Source organism: Dendropsophus ebraccatus, chromosome 2 (assembly GCF_027789765.1).
Source record: "Dendropsophus ebraccatus isolate aDenEbr1 chromosome 2, aDenEbr1.pat, whole genome shotgun sequence".
Classification (NCBI taxonomy): Eukaryota; Metazoa; Chordata; class Amphibia; order Anura; family Hylidae; genus Dendropsophus; species Dendropsophus ebraccatus.
This window is the reverse complement of record NC_091455.1, coordinates 42,538,111-42,558,646: the sequence shown is the minus strand read 5'-3', so window position 1 is coordinate 42,558,646 and position 20,536 is coordinate 42,538,111. Positions and strand designations below refer to the sequence as shown.

At 43.8% G+C, this 20,536-nt stretch overlaps 1 protein-coding gene across 1 annotated transcript in view; it reads right to left on the bottom strand.

The window, feature by feature from the left end:
• PAG1 (phosphoprotein membrane anchor with glycosphingolipid microdomains 1) overlaps positions 1-6,821 on the bottom strand; it is a 115,301-nt gene extending 108,480 nt beyond the window's left edge. The window contains exon 1 of the mRNA XM_069959944.1: positions 6,803-6,821. The gene's annotated coding sequence lies outside the window, so the exon portion shown is untranslated. The remainder of the gene's footprint in view (positions 1-6,802) is intronic.
• Positions 6,822-20,536: the final 13,715 nt, after the last annotated feature.

Below are 20,536 nucleotides of genomic sequence, written 5' to 3'. Positions count from 1 at the left end.
TACATACAAGGTGAGAGTCTTCCCGCCAGAGAGACCGCCCGCCTTTGGGAGGAAGAGACCGCCCGCCTTTGGGAGGAAGAGACCGCCCGCCTTTGGGAGGAAGAGACCGCCCGCCTTTGGGAGGAAGAGACTGCCCGCCTTTGGGAGGAAGAGACCGCCCGCCTTTGGGAAGAAGTCTGCATCAGGGACATCAGTAACCTGCATGAAGCAGGTGAACAGCGTTTATACATACAAGGTAAGAGCCCCCCCACCCCCTCTTTTCTTTTTTGTACTTGTCTTTATCAGCATTAGAAGTTGGGAAAGCCTAAAAGAGGAGATCAGGAAGACCGCCCGTGGGAGGAAGAGACCGCCCGCCCGTGGGAGGAAGAGGCCGCCCGCCCGTGGGAGGAAGAGGCCGCCCGCCCGTGGGAGGAAGAGGCCGCCCGCCCGTGGGAGGAAGAGGCCGCCCGCCCGTGGGAGGAAGAGGCCGCCCGCCCGTGGGAGGAAGAGACCGCCCTGTGGGAAGATGTCTGCATCAGGAACATAAGGAACCTGCATGAAGCAGGTGAACACTGTTTATACATACAAGGTAAGAGCCCCCCCCCCTTTTTCTGTACTTGTCTTTTTCAGCTTTTGATGTTGGGAAAGCAAATGGAAGAGGAGCTCAGGAAGACCGCCCGTGGGAGGAAGAGACCGCCCGTGGGAGGAAGAGACCGCCTGTGGGAGGAAGAGACTGCCCTTGGGAGGAAGAGAGTCTGTGGGAGGAAGAGACTTCCCGTGCAAGAAAGAATATCTACATCAGGAAGACCACCTGACGGCATTGGCCCTAGAATCCCCCATAAATAGGTGAGGTTTGGCAGCGATAGGCAGATGATAGCCGTGATCCAGGGTGATATCCGATCGCCACTTGTGGGGTCAGGAAGGAATTATTTTTTCCCCTGAGATTGAAATCTCCAGGGTTTTTCTTCGCCTTCCTCTGGATCACTCGGCGGTGACTCTTCGGGTTCACACTCCACTGGAGCCAGAAGAGCCGCCAGCCGCATTATGTAATAGAATATGGAACCTCTGCCTATCGCTTGGGGCTCTTACAGGGGGGTTAGCGGCCATAGTTTGCAAGTATATATTTCAGCTGGATTTGTCCCGGTTATATGGTCCAAGTCCAGGTGCAATGCGGCCAATACCCCTGTAAGACTCCCCAATAAAATACTACAAATATGTTTAATAAAGGAAGCGTTGCTTCTTCTAATCAAAAATGTCTCCGTGTTATTTTTTATGGAATTATTTCCTTACTGACGGACTACAGTGCACTGCTGGGGGTTTATAACTGCGGTATACAATCTGCTGAGGTCTAAAAGTGGGGTATGTAATATGCTGAGGGCCTGATAATGGGGTCTATTATATGCTGGGAGCCTGATACTGGGGTCTGTAATATGCTGGGGGCCTGATACTGGGGTGTGTAATATGCTGGGGACCTGATACTGTGGTCTATAATATACCAGGGTCTGATACCGGGGTCTATAATAATATGCTGGGGGCCTGATACTGGGGTTTATAATAATATGCTGGGGGCCTGATACTGGGGTCTATAATATACTGGGGCCTGATACCGGGGTCTATAATAATATGCTGGGGGACTGATACTGGGGTCTATAATAATATGCTGGGGGCCTGATACTGGGGCCTATAATATGTTGAGAGCCTTATATTAGGGGAGGGGGGGGGGGTGTCTATAATATGCTGGGGGCCTGATACTGGGATCTATATTATACTTGGGGTCTATAATACGCTGGGGTACTTATACTGGAATATCGTTCTGGGGACTACATTTTGCAGGACTGGTGTGGGTTAGAGTGGTCATCTGTGCTGTACACATCGCCTCCCTCTGTATCCTCCTAACAATTCCACCTCACTCCCCCAACCTAGGTGGCATGGTGTCAATTGGGTAGGGCCTAAAGTGTCCTTGCCCCAATAACAATACTTATTTATCTAGGCTCACATCGCCTTTCTAGTTTCACTCCACAAACCCCCCCCCCAGTTTATCTTCCTCTATGCCGTCACAAATCAGTATATCACATCTATACCACCCAAGTGTTATATGGCGGTATGATATGCACAGCTCTGGGGTGTGCAGCATGGCGAGTTTGGCTGTCACTGTGGAGTGTATCTATGGAGTATGAAGCAGGGGTGTATTATACCACACCACTATGAGCAGATGAGTCGCAGGTGCGATGACGCGGCCTGGCTCTTTGTGGTAAGATACCTTGTCATTGCACCTGCGCTACCCAGGAGGCGTAGCTGGATACTAGGGAGGTGTGGAGGAAGACCATATAGGCGCTGTGGACCTAGGGCACGAATGCTTTAGGTCCCACCCCTCTGACACCACACCGACAGAGCAAGAGAGCTTTTTAAAGAAAATATCAGCATTAGCAGCACAAAGCACCCCAGGATAGGACAAGGAAGGCCGCTATCTACTGGTATCAGCGGTTTGTGGGGGTGGGTACAGGTTTGCCATATTGTGCCCACTGGTGATCTTCCATGTGGCCATATGTCATATCCCCATATGCATATATACTCCATCTTATATAAAGTGTATCTGTCATTTACAAACAACTTTGTAGAAATCAATAGTACAAGCGATTCCTTTCTTAACCACGGACATTGCTGCACGGATGTCCAGGTCACAATCTCTAGTTTTGACCGTTTTTTTATTCACTTTTTTCTGATATGTAATATTAAAAACAAACAAAAAAAACAATCTTGGTGTTTTTTCCCTCCTTTCATTATGGATGTGAATAGGTTAAAGGGGATGTACCAGGGGCATAGCTAAGGGTTCAGCCTAGGGGGGGCTAGTGAGTCTCAGTGGGCCCCCAACTGATTATGTTACCCATAGGGAACCTCAGTAGATGACAAGTATTTCCGAATAATAAAGGGTATTTTCTATTACATTATTCATAGTGAACAGGGACTGAGAACAGTGGACAAGACTTTCTACATTTCACATATGTAACCATGTAAAAATTAAAGGGGTTCTCCAGCATTGCAAAAACATAGTTGCCTTTTTTCAGAAACAGCGCCACTCTCCTCCAAAGCTTGGATGTGGTAGTGCAGCTCAGTTCAACTAAAAGAGAATGGAACCAAGTTGTAATACCACAAACATAGAGGAAGTTATGTCGCTGTTTCTGTTTTCTAATTAGCCATCCATCCATTCTTCTATCTCTTTATCTCTTTATGTTCTTCTTGCATACAAGCGCATACAGCTAAATGGTGAGACACAACATTCAGTAGCTGTGTGGGCCCCCCCAAATCGCCTGCTCAGACAACTGACCAATGTGGGTGGTGATGTCACAAATAATCAGTAGTGTCATTTGTGTAACAACCCACACTAAAAAATTCATGTTTGTTCTTCATCCTTGCCAAAAACGGGTGAAAAAAGGAAGTAATCAAAGAGTTTTCCAGAACAGTGCTGATAAAAAAAGTTCCTTAAACTAGTACTGATAAAAAATATTGTTCCTCAAAAAAGTTAAAACTTCAGTTCTTTCTGCGCAATAACAAGCCCCCATAGCTCTGCTGATGGATAAAGTTAAAGGCGGCACAGCTCACAGAAAATGTTAATATGAAAATGAATGATTCAAACCCCCCCCATTCATACACCTGGGGGCTATGTTCACACTACGTATATTTCAGTCAGTATAGCAACCAAAACCAGGAGTAGATTAAAAACACAGAAAGGATCTGTTCACACAATGGTGAAATTGAGTGGATGGCCGCCATATAACAGTAAATAACGGCCATTATTTCAATACAACAGCCGTTGTTCTAAAATAACCGCAAATATTTGCCATTAAATGGCGGCCATCCACTCAATTTCACCATTGTGTGACACAGATCCTTTCTGTGTTTTTAATCTACTCCTGGTTTTGGTTGCAATACTGACTGAAACATACTGACTGAAATATACATATACTGACTGAAATATACGTAGTGTGAACATAGCCTCAACAACATTTATCTCTCTTGTCTTCATACAGATGAACATTCCTGTGTTCTCTATGGGTAGGGGTAAGTCGCAGCCAGACAGCTCTGGTGGCAGTTTATCCCTCTTATAACAAAGGGGTCAGGCAGTGATTTTCTATCACGCTCAATCCCTCTCAACCTAAATCATCTGTTGATAGAGTCTTGAGTGAGCCCTATACACTTACAGGGGTACTTCAGTGAAAATCTTCTTTCAAATCAACCAGGTTTCAGAAAAGTTTATAAATTTGTCATTTACCTCTAATTAAAAACCTTAAGTCTTCCTATACTTATCAGCTGCTGTATGTCCTACAGGAACTGTCCAGAGCAGGAGGGGTTTTCTTATGGGGATTTGCTACTGCTCTGGACAGTTCCTGTAGGACATACAGCAGCTGATAAATATGGGAAGGCTTGAAAATTTTTAAACATAAGTAAACTAAACTTCTATATAACTTTTTGAAACCAGTTGAAAGAAAAAGATTTTCACGCACGCAGCGGTTTCGGAGGGCATAAGTATATCATTTAAACAGTGTTTCCACTAGGCAAAAGTAGTAACTTATAGTAAACAGGGACTCCACTACAACCGCTGAAGGGCTGAGCTGCCTTGAGACGTCACGTCTTAAGCCACAGCTCAGACCAGGAAGCAACAGCTGGTGGTGCGATCCGGGACCTGGGGAGGTAACTGACCAACGGCTTCTGTATCCACCCCCTCCCCGGCCGTACACTAAAAATAACCCCAGCCCGGAGTACCCCTTTAAGTATGCAGAGAAACACAAGGATGGAATAGTGATTGAGAGGTGGGCTGTAGGACAGCACAGCCTCCCCAAGATGCCATGACCCTTTGGATCTAGGCTATGGGGTTGGACTGGGTTGAGAGTGGAGGTACAGAAGTTCCCTGGGACTGGTGACCCCCAGGGGGTCTGAACTCACTGAGGTTGGGATCCCACAGAGATGAGCATGCACTTCACATTCACCACCTTGAGCACAACACCTCTAGCTTTTTTTAGCTTCTGGCTGTTGAGAGTTATGAACATTTTTTATAGATTCGGCCAGATGTCTGGGCTGTTCTACATAGCACACATCCGATTTATTTCTTTTTGTCACTGTGTATTCACTTTTCCAGGTTTGTATGTCACAAGGATTCTTCGGGTTGCGGTTGCCCTTTTGGGGACTGCCCGGAGTTCTAGGGGTGGCATGTGTGGCTGTGTTCCTTGCCTCCCTGAACCCCCGGTTCTCCTTCGGGAGAAACCAACTTTTCATTGGAAAAAGGGAACGGTGAACACTTGGGTTGATGCCTAGGAGTGAGCCGTAGGCAGTGCTGGTTTTCTCTTGGCTTCGGCTGAGAGAGAGGACATTTGTCCTGGACCTTTGCAGAAGCCTTTGGCCCGGAAGGGAAATTGGTGTGATGGGGGCCCATCTCTTTTAAGAGTGGACTTGCGATAGACCGCATCCTTGTGCACTTTTTTGTGTGGCATGCTACACTTTTTTTGTGCACTCTGGTGAGAGAACACGCACTTCAACTCAATAAGAAATGTGTAGCCTTTCCTTTTGAAGAAATTTTATGCTTGGCATATATGCCTAGTCATGTTCCAAGACTACCAGTTGGGAGTAAAGCGCTGACCTGTAAATGTGGTGTGAGAGCTACTTTGCACGTATCACAAAATATATAATTAATATATACAATCACTTCCTAAAATGTCTGTGTCCTTAAGGGTTTAAACAAAAATTAACCAGTCTCCTCGGAGTGTGATTAAACCTCTCAACCCCGCTATAGTAATGAAAGTGCGCTGGGGTGGCTGATGGCCGAATATAACTAGTAGTGTATTACAGCCCAGTGAGCGTGGTGCTCACCGCAGTGACAGGAGGCCGACCTAGCTTCTATAATGCTTTACAGCCGTCTATGTAGCTCATCAATTCTAGGACTGTCTCAGCTCGTGAAGATGAGAATGTTCCTTACCTGCACATTTGCATACGGTAAAAAGCATTAGTCAGCACTACAATAGCGTTCAGATGTCTTTTTAATCAGCTTTCTCCCTCTCCATCAATGATTTAATAAAAGCTCACACGGATTTAATATTCGCCTTAACCAGCGGTAGCGCAGCAATTACCCATCTAATAAGACTCAACAGAAAAGCTTTGTTCGAATGAAACGCTTAACCAACATACCGTACATGAAATGTAGACTCCAAACTTCTCACTTCTTATTAAAATGAGAAGACTGAAATGTAAAGACGCGGGAGTTTTATAAAAAACGGTATGTCATATAAAAGCCGCCACTTTTTTACTGAGAGGCATCGGAGCTAATATAGATCTCAGATACAAGTTACCTATTTGCAGATATAAAATTGTGGTGAACTCAACGCGTAAGATCACTCCCCTCCCATGTTTTGAAAGTTGTTGGTTAAAAACTCCCAAAGTTAAAAAATCTGGGGAGTACCGCTGTTTTCTTTTTCTGTATTTTGCGGTGTTTTTAATTAGTAGAGCGTAATCTATACATTCAATCTGATTCTGGTCACATTACTTACAGATACAGAACCCAAAGATCCGGAGCTACATTAGGTTCACAATTGTGCAAAAACTCCCAAAAGGTGTAAATCTGGTGAGTGCCGCTATTTTCTTTTTCTATGTTATCTATACACCCAATATGATTCTGGTCACATTACTTACAGATACAGAACCAAAAGATTAACATTAGCTTCACAACTGTGCAAACTAAAATGCAAATAAAGGGAATCGGTCAACAAATTTGAGCCATGAAAACTGCTTACAGCCCTATGCAGAAGTTGGGTAGGACAGTGTAATGATACCTTACATGAAAAACACTTTGTTGTCCTGGCTGCTGCTACAGCAAGTGTCAGGGAGGTGGGCCTCTTCCATTAGGTGCCCACAGCTCGATGTGAGAGCTTTCCCAACCGCTCCTCTCAGCTATAACGGACAGCTCTAGTGGGGCTCACAGAGACCCATGTGCCACTAAATAGCCCGCCTCCTGGACATCAAACTGTTCATACAATTTTCATGACAAAAACAGAAGGTATTTTTTACACATCCCTCCCCTCTGACTTTAGGCTGCTGACCTATTCCTTTTGCTTACATATGTCCTTAACAGGGGACAAAAGTTAAAAAGTTGACTTATTGCAATAGTCACTTTTACAGCCATGGCTGCAAGCCTCCAAATAACTGTATTTTTCGCACTGGAGGACCTGGATCATCAATGTCACATATGGATGGCCATTAAAGTCAACACTTCCTTGTTTTATTGCCAGTATAGGCAGTGTGACAGGGTGCATGTATTTTATGGTGCCCGAAATGAAACGGTATAGAAACACCACAGAAAGTATTTTACTACATCCTCTTTAGCGTTTGGTAGGAAATAGGCTTTACCCGTGTGCATAGAGTAAGGGTCCTTTTAGACAGGTCGATAATAGCCCGATCAGCTGAGACAAGATCATCGGCTGATCGCTGTCTCTATTACCTCTATTACACGGAGCGATAACCAACTGAATGGACCTCTTTCGGCCAATTATCACTCTGTGTAATAGGGCCCTTACTATTCTGCTACCACAGCAGAGCTGTTATTCATTATAATGAGAGGACTTTACTTATACTGCCACAGTCTATACAGCAAAGCAGACAAATTACTATCAGCTTACTTACTGTGTGTTCCCCAATGTATAGTATAAAAACTGCAAAATGTTTGGATGTTTTTTTTTTTTTCAAAGTGTAGTAGAATATATAGTAATGGGATTTTTTTTTAAACTGCAATTTCCACACGAAAGTGAAAAAAAATATTTTGAAGCACGCTGTGGGGTTTCAAATATCCTTTTTCACTTCATACTTTAATAATAAACATTGTAAAATACGTATACTCACCAAATCCCATCCCAATACTTTCTACAGTGCTCACGTCTCTAGCGCCTTGATATTTTACATTTTTATTTTCCACCCTTCCCTAAATTTAATCAGCTATAGCTTTGCCGAATTCCTACAGGATGCAATACAGAACAGTTTACTATGCAATAAAGCCTCGACTTTGGAAATACTCTGAGAAATTAATTTTTATGCATTCCGCATTACAAGCGTCTTGGAAGATAGGGGGATAGTGTTTCCGAGTGCGGCGAGACGGCCTATCCTGACAGCTGCACCAAGATCTATATTGTTTCTCTTGTTTCACGTTTAAAAGAAACTATCAGATAACTGATATGGGAAGAAAATGAATAAACAAGCCAGTCGCTCCCCAAGTGTGTAATATAATATACACCATATAGCAAAATGTTCAGATGGATCCAAACTAAAGAGAAAATAAAAGATCTTGAAATGTATTTCTGAGATATCACCGCCATTGTTCTTACAGGGTTCTTTCTCAAAGTCCTATTACACGGGCCGATGGCAGCCTGATCAATACTGTAAACGAGCGCAGATCTGCCAGATTGGCGCTCGTCTACTGGGCTTAATACACAACCCATAATCATTTAGCAAGGTCTGCACGGACATCGTTAGCAATGTCCATGCAGCCCTTGCCCAAACAGTTTCCATCACCTGCCCACGTTCCCAGTGTTCTCTTGCAGCGCATGCGGCCAATCACTGGCCGGGCTCACTGTGACCATTGGTTGACTGAGCCTCCTGTTAGCTCTGACAGGCTGCCCTGAAGCTGCAGCGCGTTGGACCAAGGAGGAAGCAGAGGGCAGGAGAACACCGGGAACATGGATGGGTAATGTATACTGTTTGTTGAATTGTCAGCCATCAACTGTGTATCGCTAATACACATAGCGACGTGTGGTCAGTGGCCAATGATTTCAGGTCTTGACCTAAAGAAATAATCAGCCGATGACTGTTTCATCAGCTGATCGTTGTCTCTATTACACTGAGCTATCGCTCCGTGTAATAGGGCCCTTAGCTTTCAAGGGAGGATCAGCAGTTCTGAGCCATCAAACTGTGTGAGAGCTATATACAGAGGTCAAGGAGGGCAGTGGAACATTGCATGATTATTCTATCTCCTGGTTGCCACAAAAGCAAAAGTCTAGAAGGTGGAATCTTCTCCTTAGGTGCCCGGAACTCTCTTGTATGGAGATTGTCCATGGTCCCTACTCTCAGCTAGGTATGGTCCAAACGAATCCGAACCTCGGCAGGTTCGGACCATCCCTACTCTCAGCTATGATCATCAATAGCCACTGCACCATCTAGGAAGATTAAATTCATTAGTCATTAATTTCTCACAACCTTACGCCTATCGGTTTTAGACGGCAAGATCCAAGGAACTTATAAGTCAGCAGTGGCAGTCATCCTCTCAAGAGTGAGATTATCTTGTCTCATACCTCTCCGCTGCCTCTGCGGATAAACCTCTTACGTAGATTTCAAAGCACACCTCTATGAGAACGGAGACTTTCTATCTGGAGGTTTACATATCATTACTGCACTGGCTGGAGCTCGGGATAAAATTACAATTATTCTTAATACAATCAGGTCATTAAACTCAAAAAAGGAATTCTGAATCTCATCATTGCAGAAAAAAAAAAAAAAAAAGACACAAAAGGTATATTTTACCATTATAATGTACATGAAAACTTCGGGCTTCTTGAAAGTGTATATGAGAATTATCAATGTTCCAACTCAACTAATGGATCCAAGTCACCTGATCGAAGTGACCTACTGCTAGCCAGGAGAGGTGAGCAAATCTCAAGGTCGCTCAGGGCCACCCGAACCAGAGCATGCGGCATTTGATTACAAGTGGCTGCTGGCCCTGTGTCTGTATACTTGTTTTCCATGCTGCCTTAGGTCTGCATCCAACTTCTGCAGCCACCAGTAATCAAATGCTGTACGCTGGGGTTTGGATGATCCCAAATCTACTTGACATTTGCCCATGAACTCTGCCTGGTATGTCTTCATGTTGAAATTATTGACTTTAAAAACCCATGTTACAACATGACATACGGCTGTAGACGACCGCTTGAAGGCATTGGAGTCCTTGGGGCTGTCAATGTAAGACCAACCTTAGCAGTAGTAGAACATTGATTTAAAAAAAAAAAGGTTCTACAGAAGCTTAGGCAAGTATTATAGGGGTAATGTATCTGCTCCTAAGCAGGACTTTCCTTCTGGAATAATGCAGAAGCAATTACTTTGCTCAGTGCACAGTCCACTTGATGGTCACAGAACAAACTTAGCGTAAATGTCCCAGTATTAGGGCCAGGACTGGAACCATGAGATGCCCTACAAGGTCCACATCTTACAGCGCCAATCACTGACTAAAGGACAATGCTGTGGTCACTGACTGCCTGAGCAGGAACGTTCAAAGGAGGACCAACAGAAACCACAGGAGGTCCCCACAGGAGCGTGGGACCAACAAAAAGAAAAAGAAAAAAAAAAAGAAAAATATTTTATTTAACAGCTTTAATAATTACAGAGCCCAAAAAAGTCCAAGATTGTGCCGAAAAGTTGCCTCAGGAGTTTTCCCTAAACGCAATTTTGACTGCACCTCCACCCCTACATGTGAATACATCCTTACATGCTACACAGAATTACTAAGAATATTAGAGGTCAATTTGGGTGACCTTTACAAAGCACTCCGTTTGCAACTTTTTGCACAACCGTTTGCTGGACAAATTCATTCTCTTTGTTCCGATAAGCAATATCGGAGTACTTACATGCTTACGTCTACTTAGTATTACTTATTACTAAAGAAACATTTTCAGTCCTTATGGTGGGAGTTTTTTATTATACTTCAACAGCACTATGGGGTCTTGCCCAATAAGTGACATTTTTTCCTGTTTTTACTATACACCTGTTTTTGTGGTCTATATACAGGTTTTAGCAGTAGTGCAGTCCATGTTTTAGTCTACGTATTGTTTGGTACATATGGGATGTGCAGAGTTTTAGTTTAGTGCCTGGTCCTCTCTTTAGTATATAATAGATACACACATACCAAATCATAAGGAACTTTCCTACGCTTCCCCGTGTTCTAGGTAAGCAATGCATCTGGCAGACATCCTCATCGCTCTTCCTTCAGGCTAAGAGCCTATAACATAATGAAAAGAGATTGAGGGTTTAAAGATTTTCCGCCTCTGCAGGAAGCGCGGCCCTATCTGGGCTCCATCCTAAGGTACTTTATATATCAGCGATTGCAGAGTGTCAGCCCCTTAGAAGATGAGGGATGTCATTAATCTATCAGAAGGAAACTGCTGCCCTCTCCACATATTTATTTAGTTCCCATCTAATATGTCGGGAAGTGGAGACGGGAGGATTTAGTGGGCACATAAAGTGGGACATTTTTCTCATCTATCTGCGCCTCGGGCATCTGTCGCCAGCGCTGGACCTGCCATGACACAAGGTGAGAACTGTGCCCGGAGCATGGTCCGTTCTTACAGCCGTACGAGACAAGAGCTGAGAAGTCACAAGACATGAGCGGAGATGTGATAACCCCATCATGTCGTATGACTCTCGTTCTTCCTGCAATGTCAGGAACCTCAGAAAAGACAAAGTGATGCCATTGTCAGGAGAATTTTAAACCTGTTACTAAACACCATGTCTTTACCATGATCTTAAGATTCAGGAGTGCGACCCGTAGCAGCCTGTTCACCTTCAGTGCTGTGTGTGTTAGGATATAAGGGCTGAAGCCACTATGTAAGGGGAGCCTCATGTTACAGCTACACATCCCTATTCCTAGGAAGACGGATGAAAGAATAGAGGGATATACACAGCTATGACTTTGGTGCATTCACAAGGAGCACATTCCCCCTGACTTCTTCTGTCCATCATGCAGAGACTAAGGGCCCTATTCCACCGGACAATTATCGTTCAGATCATCGTTAAATCGTTCGAATCTCAACGATCGTTCGTTTGAATAGCAGTTAACGATCGCAAATACGATCATAAGTAACGATTATCGTTCCATGGAAATGAGTAAACGTTTTCTGGTATTTCGCAATAGCGGTCGTTTGAGATCGTTAACGATTATGCGAACGATAATCGTCCGGTGGAATAGGGCCCTAACAGGCTGTGGTATATATGTGCATAAAAGCCGCCCGTCATTCACTGCTGGGAGAGGTAGGGGGATGTTAATGTTGCCCTCCTGAATATTGTGGACTCCTCCCAATGAGTCCCCTGGATTAATTCACTGTTTATATCAGGCTAAAAGTCACAAGATTTGGCAATTGTATCACTGACAAAAGATCTTGGGAGAATTGTTGCAGCTATTTACAACCCATGAAATTCCCTCCATTGAGGTGGGCATCATCACTGCAATGTCCTTCAGGAGAATCATATGCAAGCTCTATAAGAGATAAATATCACTACAAGAGCCAATTACATTTATCTACTGTGCTGCCAGGAAGAATGTTTTTTTATGGTGGCATCATCAATCTACTGTAGATGAATAACAAATGAGCCATTGGGCGTTTGTTGAAGCCTTAGCTGGAAATGACTACCTATGAAGTCAACACAGGTTGCTGGGAATCAGTGTACGAAATAATTCCTATACTACATTATGAGATGGAACCAATTCATCAACAGGCTCCAGACATGGCTGCTTGGGACTCTGTGATCTGTATGGGAAGATGGTACAGGATAATAGTAAGGAAGATAACAAAAGAAATGTTGTACCAGCATTGGAAAAGGAACGTGGGAACTCCAGGACATGATCAGGTCCCATCCTTGGAACCAAATATATACACCTTATGGTACCCATATGTATTTAATGATTGTTTGGTTGAACACTATCGTACGGATGAACCTTCACGTATTCCCTAAACACAAAAGAACGAAGCAACTTTGAGTTTTTAGACCATTGTAGAAGAATTGCTGCCATCAATTTCTCGTAATGCAAATTAAAGTCCCACAGATAAGCGCCCGATCTTCTCCACCTCCCATTCTTCCTGATAACAGTCTTTGTTAATTCTTCTCCTTGTTTCGGTTTTCTCATTAGAACAAAGAAATGAATTGAGCGCCGGCATTGACTCCAGATCGTCCTCTGCGATAATTACATTGAGATGATACACCGGTTCTATCCACGGACGGAGACAAACAGGACGGACACAACTAATAAAAGCACCGAGCGGTGATGCCGTGGTGCAGAGAGATTCATTCCCAGCTCCCCCATGACATCACGCTGCCCACTACCTCTGGAAATGTAATCAACTTTAGTAATAAACGCCGCCGGTGATGTATGGCTCCTCTACAAGAAAACCCCAGGGAGGGGAGGCATAATGGAAATAAAAGGGAGAGCGGCTCAATCACTGTAAATGTTGCTTTTTAGCCACCAATAAATCACAGCTTCTATTTATTGATGCCCAATGGCCCTTTAGGCATAAACATGAGCATACAGCAAACCCTATGAAAGACTGCTCACAAACACAATGGGTCCAGGCCACCATCGGAAGCCCTACATATGGAGATATCCATTTTCTTGGCTTTATAGCATAAGTATATAGTGGAGGGAGCAGAACTCAGCTTGTGGTTGAGAGTACAACCGCTCTGACAAACAACTTTCCATGGTGGGATCTCCCTTCTGTACATGATCCTTTCACAACAAGCTTTCCAATATAAAGATGTCAGAATATGCGGCAGATTGAGGCCAAATCACCCTGGGTGGTGCTGACAGATCAATGGTGAATTGTGAAGCTCATGTACAACAAGGTCAGAGCTGTCAGAGAGGGATTTTATGGTGTTTTTCTATTCGGTTTCCTCTGAAAAGTAACAGCTGCAACAGATATGGGGGTGGGAGACTAATCGGTGATTTGAAATAAAAACTGGGCACTGCTATGATACACATCTTTCTACCCTGTTTCCCCGAAAATAAGACATCACCTAGATTCGTTGACATTGAGAAACATGTCTTTGCTGTGTTTTGGTGGATCTCCCTAAGGTCAACCATCATTCTCTTGAATGCACTTACTAGGCTTTGCTCCCACTAGCCAGAATCCCACTCCACACTGATGAGGGGCAAATACCCCAAAACAGCTGTCTGTGGATGGATGCCTTGCTGGGGTATTTCGCAGGTCCTGTCATTTATGATTGTAGCTTGTTGGAAGATGTTTCCTTGACTGGAGACCCGCTTTGGCTTGGTTGTTCCTTCCCGGTGGAAGGTCTGGCTAGCTCACTGACGAGAAACGTGATGGGGTCTCCGCAGTATTTCTGCATATTTGATCCCCTTAACCCATAGCTGCACCAGGACGTTATTGAACGTCCTCGTGCCGCTATGGGAGTTCAGAGGGGGGTCGCGCGGCGACCACCCTCTGAACTGCCGCGATCCCGGGTGCCGCGAGTAGCCCGGGCTCGGGGCTATTAGCGGGCACGGTCCGATCGCCGTGCCCGCTAATTAAGTACTTAGAAGCAGCTGTCAAAGTTGACAGCTGCTTCTAAATACTTGCTGTTATACATGCCTGGTGGTCTAGTGGGGGGATCGCCCCCCTGCGGCGAGATTGCGGGGGGGCGATCCCCGCATCCATCCCGGGCCGGGGTCTGCTCCGTAATGGCGCTGATCCCAGCTCGGCATTCTATTGCTTTTGGCTGCAGCAGCCAAAAGTAATAGAACACCGATCTCATGGATTCATGCAGTATAACTATACTGCATGGATCTCTATGAGAGATCAGAGTGCATATACTAGAAGTCCCCCAGGGGGGCTTCTAGTATATGTGTAAAGTAAAAGAAAAATGTATTTTTAATAACACAAAATCCCCTCCCCTAATAAAAGTCTGAATCACCCCCCTTTCCCCATTTTATAAATAAAAATAAATAAATAAATTAATAAACAAACATGTTTGCTATCGCCGCGTGCGTAATCGCCTGAACTATTAATTAATCACATTCCTGATCTCACACGGTAAACGGCGTCAGCACAAAAAAATCCCAAAATGCAAAATTGCGCATTTTTGGTCGCATCAAATCCAGAATAATTGTAATAAAAAGCGATCAAAAAGTCATATATGCGCAATCAAGGTACCGATAGAAAGATCATATCATGGCGCAAAAAATGACACCTCACACAGACCCATAGACCAAAGGATAAAAGCGCTATAACCCTGGGAACGGAGCGATTTTAAGGAACATATATTTTCTTTAAAAGGTTTTAATTTTTTACAAGCCATCAAATCAAATAAAAGTTATACATGTTACATATCGTTGTAATCGTAACAACTTAAGGAACATATATAACGAGTCAGTTTTACCCCAGGGCGAACATAGTAAAAACAACCACCCCCCAAATAAAAAAAAAAACATTTTTTTTTTCAATTTCACCACACATATAATTTTTTTCTGGTTTCCCGGCATATTTTAGGCAAAAATTACATCTGCCATAGCAAAGTACAATTAGTTGCGCAAAAAATAAGGGCTCATTTGGGTCTCTAGGTGGAAAAATGCAGGCGCTATGGCCTTATATACACGAGGAGGGAAAAACGAAAACGCAAAAATGAAAACTGGCTGTGTCCCCTAAGGGTTAAAATAAGACCTAGTAAAGGTTTTGCTGAATTGCTTAATATAAGGCCTCCCACGAAAGTAAGACCTAGCAAAGTTTTTTTTTCGAAGCATACACGTCGGACAGAACTTCAGGGCATGCAGCTGTGATACTTTTTAGCCCGCCGCTGTTGTCCCCTATCTTCAGTATCTGTTGCAAAGCAGCTGCGTGCAGGAAATAAAGGCCATTTCAAAGGTTCCATTTCGAGGCCGTCACTTGTAAACGTGCAGGCAAGGCATCAAGAGACCCATAACCTTCCACCATCCCAGTTTTCCCCTTCCGCCAGGTGTAGAACTGCACACAGTTTTATTCTGTTGCCTGCCGCCATACCGTACGCTGTCCCTGTTGTGCTGTACAAGTGTGCTGTGATAAGCTCCCCCTGGTGGCCGGAAGCTGCAATACTGTCCCTGCTGTACAAATGGTCGAGGATCTGCTGTGGGAGATTGTTACAGTTGCTCTACAGTATATAACAAACGTTCTTTTTTTTTTGTTTTGTTTAACAATAAATGTGAATCGATGTGTAGCGTAACGCGTGTCTGACGTCTCTGATGGAAGAGAGAGGCTCCACTGATGCCAGGACCTAAAGGAGCACTAGTGCCACAGTATAAAGTGGACAATTCCTGGTGTTGCACTTTTGGGTGATAATATGGAAAGTTCTTTTGTAAAGCATATTGCAAAGTATTATCATGTCCTGAACTCTTACTGTATTTGCTTGGAGCCATTAAAGGAGGGACTAGTGGGATACCATTACCCTAAGTGAATATATTGTGAGTAATTAAATTACAATTTGAGGTATACTGGTCCAGTGTATGCAGGGCCTATGGATACACACTGAAAATATACAGTGTTAATAAGAAATACAGGTCACCCAGGAAGGGGTTAAATATACGTGACTGATTAATGCACCAGAAATCTCGGCCTTAGATGTAAATGTTACTATGCTGAAATAAAACTCATTTAAAAGGGGGTCACCATAGATGACGGTATCTGAGATCCACTCTGCCGGGATCCTCAGCAGCGAGGATGAAGGTTATGGCAGACATTTCCATGCTGAACGCTTTCATTACATTAATCCAGGAAATGTTATCTCCAATGAAAACAGATTAGACAAATCATGTGTGATCAGACAATGCTATGTAACTAATGTGCTCACCAGCCTTCATCTGTGATCGAGTTACAGGAGATATAGGGGGAAATTCCAAGAACGTCATTTCATACGCTCATCTCTTGGTCACGGTAGAGAGCGTTTGCGAAGAGTATATCTCTGGAGGACTCGTCCTGTATAACACTGACAGGTCACTGATTGTGTAATACTTAAAGGGGCACTTCGGTGAAAAGCTTTTTCTTTCAAATCAACTGGTTTCAGAAAGCTATAAAGATTTGTAAATATTTACTTCTATTTAAAAATCTCCAGTCTTCCAGTACTTATCAGCTGCTGTATGTCCTACAGGAAGTGGTGTAGTCTCTCCAGTCTGACACAGTGCTCTCTGCTGCCACCTCTGTCCATGTCAGGAACTGTCCAGAGCTGTAGCAAATCCCCATAGAAAACCTCTCCTGCTCTGGACAGTTCCTAAGATTGACAGAAGTGGCAGCAGAGAACAGTGTGTAAGACTGGAAAGAATACACCACTTCCTGCAGGACATGCAGCAGCTGATAAGTACTGGAAGAGTGGAGATTTTTATATAGAAGTAAATTACAAATCTGTATAATTTTCTACCACCAGCTGATTTGAAGGAAAAAGATTTTCGCCGGAGTACCCCTTTAATATCTCCAGTGATGGTGCTGGAGAGGGAACTGAAATTACAGCTTACTGCAGTGGGACCTAGCCGGGCGATGATTTGTGATAACCTTATTGGCAGGGAACTTGACAATTCCTACCCAAGAATAAGTTCTCTGCCCATAAGACCATCACGAAGCATCGCTGATCCAGCCGCGGGGGTCATGTCAGGTACATCTAAAAAAACGTTGGTCTATTTTTCTGCAGTGTACTTTGTATGAGGGTTAATTCTCCACAATAGCAGCAAGAATTACCGATCGAGTATCATATGATGATCTGTAAGACACAAGGAGATGGATTAAGGTTTTTGGAAACAGAAACAATCATGGGCGCTGAGGCCGCAGCTTTATGAGATATAGCTGACACCATTACTAATCAGCGCAGGACGGGGATCACCCATCATGTACTTGTCCTCCATCGTGTCGCTGTGAAGAGCATGTAATGCCACAAATCACAACTACATTGCCATCATCACTGAACTGAACGCAATCCCGGCCATCTCTTATGTGTTTTATCAGCACGCCATAATCCTTTACTGCACAAAATGGATTAAAACCCCGCTGAAAATTGCTGCCGGTGACCCCCCTCCGGCTCCACTCCAATCATCCAGTAACTGTCGCCTGCCCGTGAGCTGTCAGCTCTAATACAGCCTGATGGGCAGGCAATTCTACTGACAGCACGTGAAATCTAGCAGCTCCGGCCAGTCCCGGCACTCGTCACGGGAATCAGCCTTATCCACTCTAATGAGGGGTCCCTGGGGGGCAGTGATGGGGAGGGGGCAGGCCGCAGCAGATGTGCCCCCCCCCCCACACACACAGATCCAACAGGTAACAGGAGACACATGATGAACATTGACTGCAATCTGACAGCAGAAACTACCTGCACATGGTATACAGTATATATAATCCATACATAGCTATTCATTTTATTGGTTTTGTGTGGTTGGGGAAGGGAAGGATTATTTTCTTCCAGATGTTGCACTATAATGTAATATATATACACACACACACACACACACACATACACACACATATACATAATAAAAATAAACATACAAAACGCACACAATTTTATTTATATATATATATATATTTATATATATATATATATATATATATATATATATATATATATATTTATATATATATATATATATATATATATATATATATATATATATATATATATACACACACACACACACATACACATATACATAATAAAAATAAACATACAAAACGCACACATATACATATATATATATATATATATAATTTTTTTTATGGTTTTTTTTTTTTACTTGCAATCCTATAGGTAAGCATTGGTATTTTATACCTATATAAAGGCATCCTACTATCAGCAAATAAGCATTGGGGAAAGAAGCCTGGACGCCTACATAATAAAAAGCAAACCAGTACAGTGATCATTAATATTCTTAAAAAAAAAGTAATCACCAGGTGACAGATCTGGTACTGACCCCTTTGTACGGCAATCAATGATTTATGACTAATTGATAATCTCCAATATAGGATGAGGGGGGACACTCCAGCCGGGAGAGCAGGTGTAGCACGCAGTAAGAGCTGCCTCCTCTGAGCCATTCCAATGCAAAGTCTCCCCTGACAAAACATATTGATCACGCTGTGTAATTTCAGCCGCTCTGCCCTATTGACATTCATCAATATTTCTACCATTAACAACATAAAGCTCAGAAGAAAAAGATGATTAAATGAAATAGGAGGATAATCCGTGCAAAGATTTACCTGGCTGTACTATATCTAGACACTGCGAGAGCAGTAAGATAAATACCCTTATATGATGTCCTAACATATATACATTGCTTGACTTCCCCTAAGGGGGACTCCTAATATATCTGTAAATCACAATGACAAAAAATTACTCATCCCTGAAAAAAAAGCCTTGGTCACTAGGCGTCTCACTTCCCTGCAACCTGGTGTCCACTGCCAGTTGTTAGGGGATTTTTGTCTCTAGCAGCAGAGAAACCAAGACAGACTGTAAGAACTGGAACTGGGCTTGGCAGGTGCTATGTGAAGTAGAAAACCTGGACTGTGTACATCCAGCAAGTCTGCTTCCTCAAGAGGATTAAAACTGTGCCTGAAAGGTAAATCCAGGCTTCCCTCATCTTTCTTTTATATTTATTATGTGAAGCATATTTAAAGCAGCTGTGTGGCTGTGTCACTACAGTGCCGCAAAGATTCACACATTTTCCCCGTTCCTGGCATCTTATTGATACAGTACATAATGCCGGATGGGGAAAGAGTCCACTAGAGGGCTTCCCTGTCCGTAGGTTCAGTGTTTTACGAACCGTGGGAATAAGCTCTAAAAAATGTGTTTCAGTGACACAGGGACTGCGGTTAGGAGAATCTCATAACACAAACCTGTGCAAAAAGATACCAGTATGTGTAGCAGCAGGGTGAAATTTCCTGCTCATCACTTACGGCCCATAAAGTCCTGCTTCAGTGAGGTAACCCCTGCCTTGCTGTAATCCCCTCTGCCTTACAATAGAAGTCCCATGAAACAAAAAAACAGGTGCAGGAGCATGATAAAGAAAGTATACTAATTAGTCCCTATGCCCCTGTAGTGCTTGCTTACCAATATCTGACAGCCGCCAGTGTCCTGCAGCACCTCCGGATGCAACATTACATCCCTGGCTGATGGATTGCCTGCTCTGCCAATCCATGCAGTCACTGACTGGCTGAGCAGGGAATCCATCAGCTGGTCCGTAATGTTGCAGCTAGAGGAGCCGGGGCTATGACGTACACAGAACCTGGCCAAAAACTGCTTCAGGTGGCAGTCAGAGAGACATGAGAGCGGCGCTGTGGGGGATCGGAGCTGGAAAGTATACATTGGTTATTATGTTCCCGCCCCCCTTGCCTGCTTGTCATTTGTTAGTTTGTTGGGACTTCTCCTTCAACTGCTTAGCCCAGGGCTGCTTTTGTGATGTAGTCCCTGCCTTGTTGTAATCCCCTTTCCCCTCATTGCTTAGACCAGGGCTGCTTTTGCCATGTAACGCCTCCCTTTTCTGTGATCCTGCTACTGTTTCTTTCATTCCTACTCAAGCATAACCTTGCAAACCCAGTGCATCAATAACACCCCTCTCCATCCATAGTACGGTACTGTGTAAATCAGCTCAGCATAGTACCATCCAGTGTTCTTTCCCCAGCACTATGTCATAGCAGGCATAGTAGAGAGGAGTAGGTGTTGTTTTGTATTGGTGTAGTTACCAACAGCCGTGCAATGTTACCGATAATCCCAACAACGTGTAGAATCAGTGTGGTGCAGTTTCAGCAAACAAAAGGCTCAATAA